General features: G+C 31.0%; 1 pseudogene; it reads right to left on the bottom strand.

Moving 5' to 3' along the window:
• Positions 1 to 8,248: 8,248 nt before the first annotated feature.
• On the bottom strand, positions 8,249 to 9,094 carry LOC123205323 (annotated as a pseudogene).
• Positions 9,095 to 10,100: the final 1,006 nt, after the last annotated feature.

Here is a 10,100-nt window from a genome sequence, read left to right as displayed (position 1 = left end):
ATTTGAGGATGACATGTTATGCTAAATGCTACCTAATACCCAATACTCTCTGTAAACTGCCCAAAAAGCTAAAAAAAATATGGGGTCTTTATCTAACACAATAGTTTTGGGTACACCATATAATCTTATAATCTTCCATACATAAATTTAGGCTAGTTAATCTGAAGTAGAACTATCTTTCATTAGAATAAAATATGTCGATTTAGTCAATCTACCTACAATCACCCACAGTGCATCATAGTCTTTCTGTACTTGAGGTAAGCCAATGATGAAATCCATTGAAATATCTTTCCACTTCCATTTAGGAATACTAAGTGGGTAAAACAAACCTGAAGGTTTCTGATGCTCGGCCTTAACCTGTTGACATACCAAACACTTGGCTACATAATCACCGATATCTTTCTTCATACCTATCCACCAATAAGTTTTCTTTAAATCTTGATACTTCTTTACTCCCTAGGGTGGGTAGTGTAAAGTGTATCATGTGCTTCACTCATGATTTTCTTTCTCAATCCCAAATCTTGGGGAATACATACCCTATTTCTACACTTGAGTATGCCATCAATCATTTGAAACTCAGTTATTTTCCCCTTATGTATCTATTGACTTATTTTTTGGAACCATAAATCTTTTACTTGTTTCTCTTTTATTTCATTGAGGAGATTAGGTTGAGTTTCCAATCTGGCCACCCAACTCCCTATCACCTCAATCTGTTCCTTCTAAAACTCTTTCTGTAACTCTATCTGAATGGTGAGATGAGTTATGACAATCTTTTTACTCAAGGCATTAGCTACCACATTTGCTTTACCTAGTAATATTTAATGTCACATTCATAATCTTTGACTAACGTCCACCATCTTCTTTGTCACATATTCAAGTCTTTCTGAATGAAAAAATATTTTAGACTTTTATGGTCGGTGTAGATATTACATTTAACTCTATATAAATAATGCCTCCAAAATTTTTAAAGCAAAAACCATTGTCGTTAATTCTAAATCATCGGTAGGGTAGCGTGTTTCATAATCTTTAAACTACCAAGAGGTATATGCTATCACCTTACCCCTCTATATCAGCACGACTCCTAAGCCATTATGTGAGGCATCTCAATAAATATCATAGTCAATACCCTCCTCTGGTAATACTAAAATAGGAGTTGTGGTCAACGGCATTTTTAGCTCTTAGAAACTCTTTTCACAAGCATTAGTCTATAGAAAAGGAGTTCCTTGTCTAGCAAGAGCTGTAAGTGGCTTGACCAACTGGGTAAAACCTTTTACAAATCTCCTGTAATAGCCGACTAGCCTTAAAAAGCTTCTAATCTCTTTCACCGTCTTTGGCCTTACCCATTCAAGTATTGTTTCCACTTTACTGGGGTTTACAACTATACCTTCTTTAGTAACCACGTGTCCCAAAAATACTACCTGGTCTAACTAGAATTCACACTTAGAGAATTTGGCATACAATTTCTTTTCTCTATATCTTTGTAGCACAAATCTCAAGTGTTCAATATGTTCTTCTTCTGATCTAGATATATCAAGATATCATCAATAAATACTACTAAGAATTTGTCAAGGCAATCATGAAATACTCGATTCATTAAATCCATAAAGATTGTTGGGGCATTAGTCAATCCAAAAGGTATCACCACAACCTCATAGTGCCTGTAGTAGGTTTGAGAAGCTATCTTCAGAATATCTTGCTCTATAATCCTCACTTGGTGATAACCCGACCTCAAGTCAATTTTGGAAAACATAGAAGCTCCCTTTAACTGATCAAATAAATCATCAATTCGAGCCAATGGGTATTTATTTTTCACTGTCAGTTTATTCAACTTTTTGTAATCTATGCACATACAAAACGACCCACCTTTTTTTTGACAAATAGTATGGGCGCTCCCCAAGGAGAGTGACTAGATTTAATAAAACCTTTGTCTAAAAGTTCTTATAACTGTTTCTTTAATTCTTGTAATTCAACTAGAGCTATCTGGTAGGGGGCTTTTGAAATTAGGGTTGAGCCTAGTTCTAATTCTATACTGAACTCCAACTCTCTCTCTGGAGATAAACCTGGTAGCTCATCAAGAAAAACATCTGAGAAATCTCATACTATTGGGACATCTTGAACACCCAATTTTCGAATATCACGCTCATGTACCATATGAGCTAAATATCCTATACACCATTTTTTTAACAATTTTGCGCCTTTACGCTATTAATTATCATACTAGGCTGATGACCCTCTTTGAAACTAAATAATCCCCATTATTGAGTTGGGACCGAGCCTTTTTCTTTCTACAGCCAATCTCGACTCTATATCTTTTTAAAAAATCCATGCCTAAGATAACATCAAAATCGGGCATATCAAAGACAATCAAGTCCACCTTTAACACTCTCCTATGTATCACTACCCCCTAGTCCATTACCATCTTATCAGTAATCACACTCCCACCATCTGACATCTTAACTCTAATGGAATGGGTAAACCTAACAGGTACTAAACCTACCCTTTCAATAACCCCCATTGCAATAAAGAAGTGTGTAGCTCTTAAATCAATTAATGCATAAAAGGAAATAAAGTGGAATAAGAGCTGACCAGTAACAGTGGATGGGCTAGCCTCCGCCTGACTATGGGTAGTGTATAGACTCGTTCATTAGTACCTCTCCCTAGCTACAGTAACAGAATTAGGATTTGTGTGGCTGTATCGGGATTGGTACCTCGATACTCTAGTAATCCTTTGCTATATACCCTAGCTGTCGACATCTATAACAAATCACCTGTTTCTACTGGTACTAACATTCCCCACTATGACATTGCTACAAATCTGGCACTGGGAAATATTTTCTTTTCTAGGTTTCTTGTCACTCTTTTCCCATTTTCTATTTGCTTTTGACTGTAATTTTCCTTTTCCCTTATTGTTTCTAAAACTAAAGCCAATTGAACTACCCTCTAATATTGTAGCAGGTGCTGAAACAGTCAACATAATAGGTAGAGCTAACCGACTTAACATCACTGTCTAAGGTACTGTCACTGATGAAGGTGTTGTCATGAAGGATGCATTCCTAAGTAGCTTATTAACATATGCCTCTAACCACATCAACTTTGACTGTTACCACATCAAGTATTCTGTATTGGCCTTAAATGGCCTTTTAAAGTCTTGTCAGGTCATCAAATCCATATTTCTAGTTTCTTTAACTGGGTCCCACCATATGCGAGCCTCTCCCTTCATTAAGAAACTGGCACGCCAAACTTTTTCTCTATTGGTTATAAGAAACAAATCTATGGTACTTTCCATCTGCTTGATCCACTCATCAGCCACTACAGGATTTTTAGTACCTTTAAATTCAGGAGGGGTATGTTGACTAAGTCAGGAATAAACAAGCTCAAGCTGCCTTTGAGCTCTAACTTTTCCTCTCCCCTCATTCCTCATTTCATTTATGATTTCTTCTATAACTTCCTCATGAATCTCATTTCTAATCTTATCTCGATGGCATCTCTGCCTATATTTTCAGGTGTAGGTTTATCTTGACTCTCGATCAACACCTAATGGACTATATCTCTAAATTCTACTGCCCCAAATCTTGAACCACCTAACGGGGTAGGGTTCGATAGCTCTCCCATCTCTCTCTGAATACCCCTTTCATGACCCCGTCCTTATCTTATGGTACTCTTTATCTAATAACTGCATCAGTGTAACTACATAAGAATTTTATCATTTTATTATTTGAATACAAGCAAAGAAAACAACTTACTACAGTCGATTCTTGGGAGCTGATCTATGAGACATGAGAGGCACCTATGCAATACCAGAATGCAAAATTATAGATATATTATATTATATTACAACATATTCTATTATATCTACCTTTAAGTGCCCAAAATCGTGCTCTGATACAAAAAATATAACCTCTCCTAACCAATAGATGTGTTACAAAAAAATAGTAAGAGTTCCCCTATTTTAGAGGGCCCAAGGAATTTTTTTTAATGCCCTATAACATTCCTAATTAGCAATTCATACAAACCAGTCCTACCAACCGACTGGATTTTTATCAACATAATCACAATTAACAAAATAATTACTTAATAGTAACCATTATAAAAATTACCACCCACAGAAACTTTATAACCAATTTCAACAGCTAGTCATATATATATATATATACACACACACAATTACATATATCCAATAATTAGAAAGATATATATATTCTGAAATCATGTATATGCTATGATTCCTCATGTATACATGTATAACCATAAGATGAAATATGTCCATCTATTGTTTTCTCTTATTCTTTTCAAGCCTTATCGAGCATCATATTATTTTCTCATGTATTTACATATATCTCATGCATTCCATATGAATATACATATTTATTATAATGGTTTTTACACATATCATGCACATAATTAAACAAAATTAACCTATATCACATAAAATGACACTTTTATCCTTATGGCCAAAAAAGTTATATGCTTACCCATAGTGCAAATTATTCTATCAATTCATCATTTCTCACGTACTCAATACACAAAATCAATTAAGCTAACCCTAGGAATAAGAAATGTCTAAAATACCCTTATGGCAAAAAAATTACATCATAAGTCCTAATGAATTTCTTTATTTTTTTAAGCAAAAATCACCTTAATTTTATACCCTACACACTTATATAAGTAAAGGTTATTGAATAACCTAATTCAAATTATTTCAAGTATGTAAAGTATGAAATTCTTACTTTTTCTTTGCTAATTAAGTTATTTAAGCTTATCCTCCTTTTCTACTTCCTAGCAACCTTAATCAACCAAAAACATAATCATCCATCAAAACTCTAAATTGACATCTCTTAAAAATTAAACTTTTTATCTTAGAACTTATCAGAATTAATAGATCTACACTTTTTATAACTGGCGACTCTGAAAATTAGGTGGTTTAGCTAGGTTTTTTGGTGAATTTTTGTTTGAAGAAAAAATTTAGTAAAATTATGGAGCATTCTTGGCCAAGGAAGAAGAAAATGAATAGGTTGGTTGTTTTATAAGCATTTTGGACTAATTTACCCTTAACTTTTCCATAAATGACTATTTTATCCTTAGTCAATTACCAAAAACCCTTAGCACCATTAGATAATTTCAAGTGTGCCATTCAATTTACATTCCCACTTTGTCTCTTAAATCCTTCTAAAATGACCATTTTACCCCCTTTAAAAATTATTGCTCATTTAGTAGTTTTAAATAATTATTTTACAATTTCTTTAAACAATAAGTTATAAAATTAACTCTAGGGGTAATTTTGGAATAGAGTTTACAAGCATACCTAAATCCGGGTGTTACATTAGGTTCATTGAAAATGGTAACATTAGTGAGAGTGAAAGAATGCATAATGTTAACATTTAAGAAGTTAGGATGAAAGATGTTATACCCAAAACTTCTACAATTGTTATTTCCCACTATTATGGATTATAACTGCGATGCCTTATTTCAGGACCTAGGGTTGTCGATAGTATTGCTAGGGTGCTAAAAATTAACTTTTTCATAATTTTCTTCTCTAAAAACGACAAATATTTTAAAAGTGTTAAATATATAGAGATAAAATATTTTGTCATTAAAGAAAAACTTCAGAAACAAAAAGTGTCAAATTGAATACATTAGCATTAATCTTATGATTACGAATCCTTTAGCAGAACGATTATCTCCCAAAACATTTAATGAACATATGGAAAGGATGGGAAGTATGGGATGTTATTAATGATATTGTATTATGTTTATATTAAGTTTATCTATTTGATATTCTGAGCTCATTTATGTATTTTTAATATTTTCTATTTTCTATTTGTATACATAATTGTTATAGAATAATGTTGACAAGAATAGTCTTATAATAAAGATATTAAAGTTGGACTACTATGATCATCTTTATTAAAGATCATGTTAAGTTGAGAGTTTGTGTTGTGGTACATGGAAGGAACTATGTTGAGAAAAAATGACATACAACTGTCATGACTCACATTAATATTTCAACTTAATAATGCTATAATGTTATAGTCAATGTAAAAAAAATTTGGGTATAAATTTTGTGCACATTATATCTTTCTTATTAAATTCTGAAAGTAATATCATATGAGTCAAGTGTGAGAATGTAAGAATTTTTATGGCTCACATGACATTAAGATTTTATTTTATCAATATAATAGTATTTATTTGATAAAATAAATTAATATAAGATTTTCGATACTAAAATTCTATTGGCTAATATAAATATGTGACTTTTTATTATAAAAATATATTACTTTTTATGATGAAAAAATGTCATTCTTTATGATAAAAAGAAGCAACTCATTTTTAATTAAAATATGTGATTTTTAATGAAAGTCACAATTAATTCTATAAATAGGAGTTGATCATCTTTTTACCCTTAACACATTTTTCACAACACTTACATTATAACACACTTACACACACTAATAATAACAATTTTTATATAGAAAAACATTAAGTTATTTTTATCCATCATTAAGTCATAAAGTTAAGTAAAAAAAATCAACATCCTCTATATTTTTTCATGAATTCTTTTTATAATTGGTACGTTATAAAATACGATGGAATTAAGGTATATTTTTCTATTTTCATTTAATGTAAAAATCATAAAGGTCAAAATTTATGAGCATGATAATTGGTTCTTTACGAATGTAAGAATGACTTACATTATGGAAATAATTAACTTATATTAGGGCATAATTAATTATTTTTTATGCATATAATAACAACTTATATTATGCGTATAATAGTTTAATATCAAATTGTTTCTTCTTAATGTAATTATGTTTTACATTATTAATAGTTCAATGTCATGAATATAATTATGATTTATATGAATTATACTTTGATGTTTAATTGTCTCTGCCTTAAGATAATTATTAATAACTTACAAAATTTCCTCTCGTACATTCTAAACATAACATAAATATATTAAATAACAAAATTAAGTAAAATTAATACCAACATATATTTTAAATATCACAAATATCATATATTAATTACCTTAATATGCACAACAAAAACATAAAAAAATTTAAAAAATATAAATAATTTAAAAAGATAGATTAGTATTTTAAACAAATGTATTAATATAAAAAGGTCAGGATTTGGGGGGGGGGGGGGGGGGTAGAGAGGGATGGGCAGGGTGAGAAGAGTACAAATGTCTCCCAACTCTAGCTCGTCCTTGATTATAAAGATTTTTTTGTTTTTTCTTTGTCTCTATTTATATTTTTATTAGAAAATCTCTCTCATTAAGCCCAAAGAGGATTAGAGATTTAAATTCGAATTGAAATTACCTACTCTAATAACCAATTTCCAAATCGTGCACACGAGATTCTCATGTGTCTGCGGAACTTATTTGTTACGGACGCCCAACTTATTATAAATAACTGAGAGAATATATTCTCTCCTCACGTAATCGCCCAACAACTTTGAAATATAAAAAAAAATCACCTTATAATTTTATTACGTAACCCACCTGCTATGTGGCTCTCTAAAGCATTAAAGACTTGAGAAAAATTGATTTTGCTCGTAAGATTTTAGCCAAATGATGAAGATTAACATGCCCTTTTTTTTTCGGTTTTGGGTAGTACGTACTTTGATGCGATAAGTTAACGTTATCTCTACCAACCCAACCTACATGGACTCCATCTTCGGCTATTTGCTTCGACATAAGTAGTCTGTGGCCGATGCATAATATAAAGGAGGAAAATGGAGTGAATATAAAATTTAAGAGGGTTAATAAAAAATAATAAAATTTAAAACATAAATATCTGAAAATTGTTTAAAGTAAGAGGAAGATTAGTTTAATTAAGAGTTATATTTAAAAAAAAAAATTTCAGAGTCAAGAGGTTAGTTAACCTTTTTGATCTTATCATGTTCATCCTTAGGTACAATTAAAGATGAATTAAATTGATTCTAATTTAAATGTACCTATTTGAGTTTGAATCAAATTTATAACATCTAACTTAATAAGGGAGTGAAGTAAAATAATAATAATAATAATAATAATATTACAATACCAAAAAGTGAGTTTCATAGTTATTTACCTAAATGCTTATATCTCTCTCTCAACTAAAAACAATTTCATGGAGAAACGGTACATCAAGTTAAAAGAAAAGCAGAAACAGCCAAAAAAAAATTAAAAACAAAAGAAAATTGTTGTAGGAATCGAAATCCTATGAAAAAGTAAATTTAGAAAACAGCACTGAAGTTTACGGCCCAATTAGACAACTTCCAAGTCATTACTGTTATTGTATCTTGTTCTTTCTATCAGGCGAGCTAATTTCTTCCATTCCTTTTCTCTTGCCATTATTTGTTTCACCGTTAATATTCTCTTTTGATTTTCCCATCATAACATGAGGCCGAAGCTTGCTTACATCTCATAGCTTAACCGGCTTCAAAAAGAACTCTTCGGCTCCTTCTTCCAAGCACCTGCTAATTCTTGAAGGAACATTTTCTGAGGACATTATGATAACGGGAATATATTTCAGAAAAGTTGATTTCTTGATCTTTCTGAGGAGATCATAGCCAGTCATTCCAGGCATACAGTAATCCGTGATGATCAAATTGACTTGTATATCATGATGATGATGATGAGAAACAGAAGAAAATTCTGAATTTATCTCTTCTTCTTCTTCTTTCAACAAGCCCAGGAATTCCAAGGCCTTACTCCCAGAGTCTACAGTAGTAACTATTTAAAAAAAAACATACAAAAAATTTGATTAATTTCTTCTCAAAACTCCATGGAAAATCAAGAAAATGGAATAGAAATGAAAGTATCAAATTGCTACCTTGATAAGAATAAGTTTTAAGGAGTTTTTCAATCAACTTTCTGTCCATAAGGCTGTCATCGACAGCAAGAACATGAAACTGAGGTTGAGCATCAGCTGCAGCCACACCCATGATTGAATATTTTTTCATATAATGTAGAAGATGATGAGAGATGAAGGTGATGAAAATGAAGAAAAGGGTAAGTGAGTTTTAAATGAAAGGCCATTGAGAGAGAAATTGAGGATATCTGTACAATTCGGAAAGCAAGATCATGCAGATTTCGTCAAGAATCTTGAGGATCTTCAAGGTTGATTTTTGAATTGGACAACAAGCAAAGAAGATGCGATATTTGTTTGCAATTCAAATATTATTGACTTTTTCTTCTCGTAATTATTATTTCCATTCGACCAGCTCGAGGCATCTATTTCAACGTTAATTGGCCTTTTTTTTCGACTTAAGGCTAAAACTTTTCAAACTTCCCGTTAGAGAATTTCATTTGGTCACAGTTTAGGTGGGCAATCACCTGGCCTTGTCAATAAAGCTGGCAGTACATTTTTTCCTTATTTTGTTGCAGGAAATCTTGCCAAGGCAGATGTTGTTTATTGTTTCTTCCAATGCACTAATTCATTTTTGTCAATCTTTTAAAGGATATTCTTGCACAACAAAATATCGAAAGTGACAAATTTGACTGTAATATCGAAAGTTTGGATATAGTTAAGAGTTATGACTTCTACATGTTTATATATTGTTACGTCTGGCCAAGACCAAGATAACTAGAGACCCACCGTTACCAAGACCAAGATCATGGGAGGCCTCGATATTGATTTAAAGGTTTAACTATAAAAAACATAATAGGGTATTTAGTTTATATAATATTTTATTACAAAAAAATTATCACAAATATAAATTACTTTAAAAATTAATAGATATATATATTATTACTAATTTGATAAAATTTATATGTATAATAATATGAAGAATAATAAAAAACCAATAAATGAACATAAAATTATAATAAAATTAAGAGTATCTTGGTAGTCTTTTAATAATACCGAAAGTGAATGTAATAATCAGATTATCCATTATATTATCTGTCATATCACCATTGGTAATAGAAGATTACCAAAATTTTTATTACTTAGAAACTAAACAAAATAATATCACTAATAAAAGATACATTATCAAATTATTATTTCTTTACCTTGAATCAAACCCTTCTCCAAATAATATATCAGATAATATGTTTAAAAGTTTATGTATGGTCCATAACCAAAAGCGGTAGATAAACCAAAAGAGGTAATAGA

The sequence above is a fragment of the Mangifera indica genome, unplaced genomic scaffold (assembly GCF_011075055.1).
Source record: "Mangifera indica cultivar Alphonso unplaced genomic scaffold, CATAS_Mindica_2.1 Un_0003, whole genome shotgun sequence".
In the NCBI taxonomy this organism is placed as follows: domain Eukaryota; kingdom Viridiplantae; phylum Streptophyta; class Magnoliopsida; order Sapindales; family Anacardiaceae; genus Mangifera; species Mangifera indica.
The sequence above is the reverse complement of the archived record's forward strand: the minus strand, read 5'-3'. Positions and strand labels throughout refer to the sequence as shown.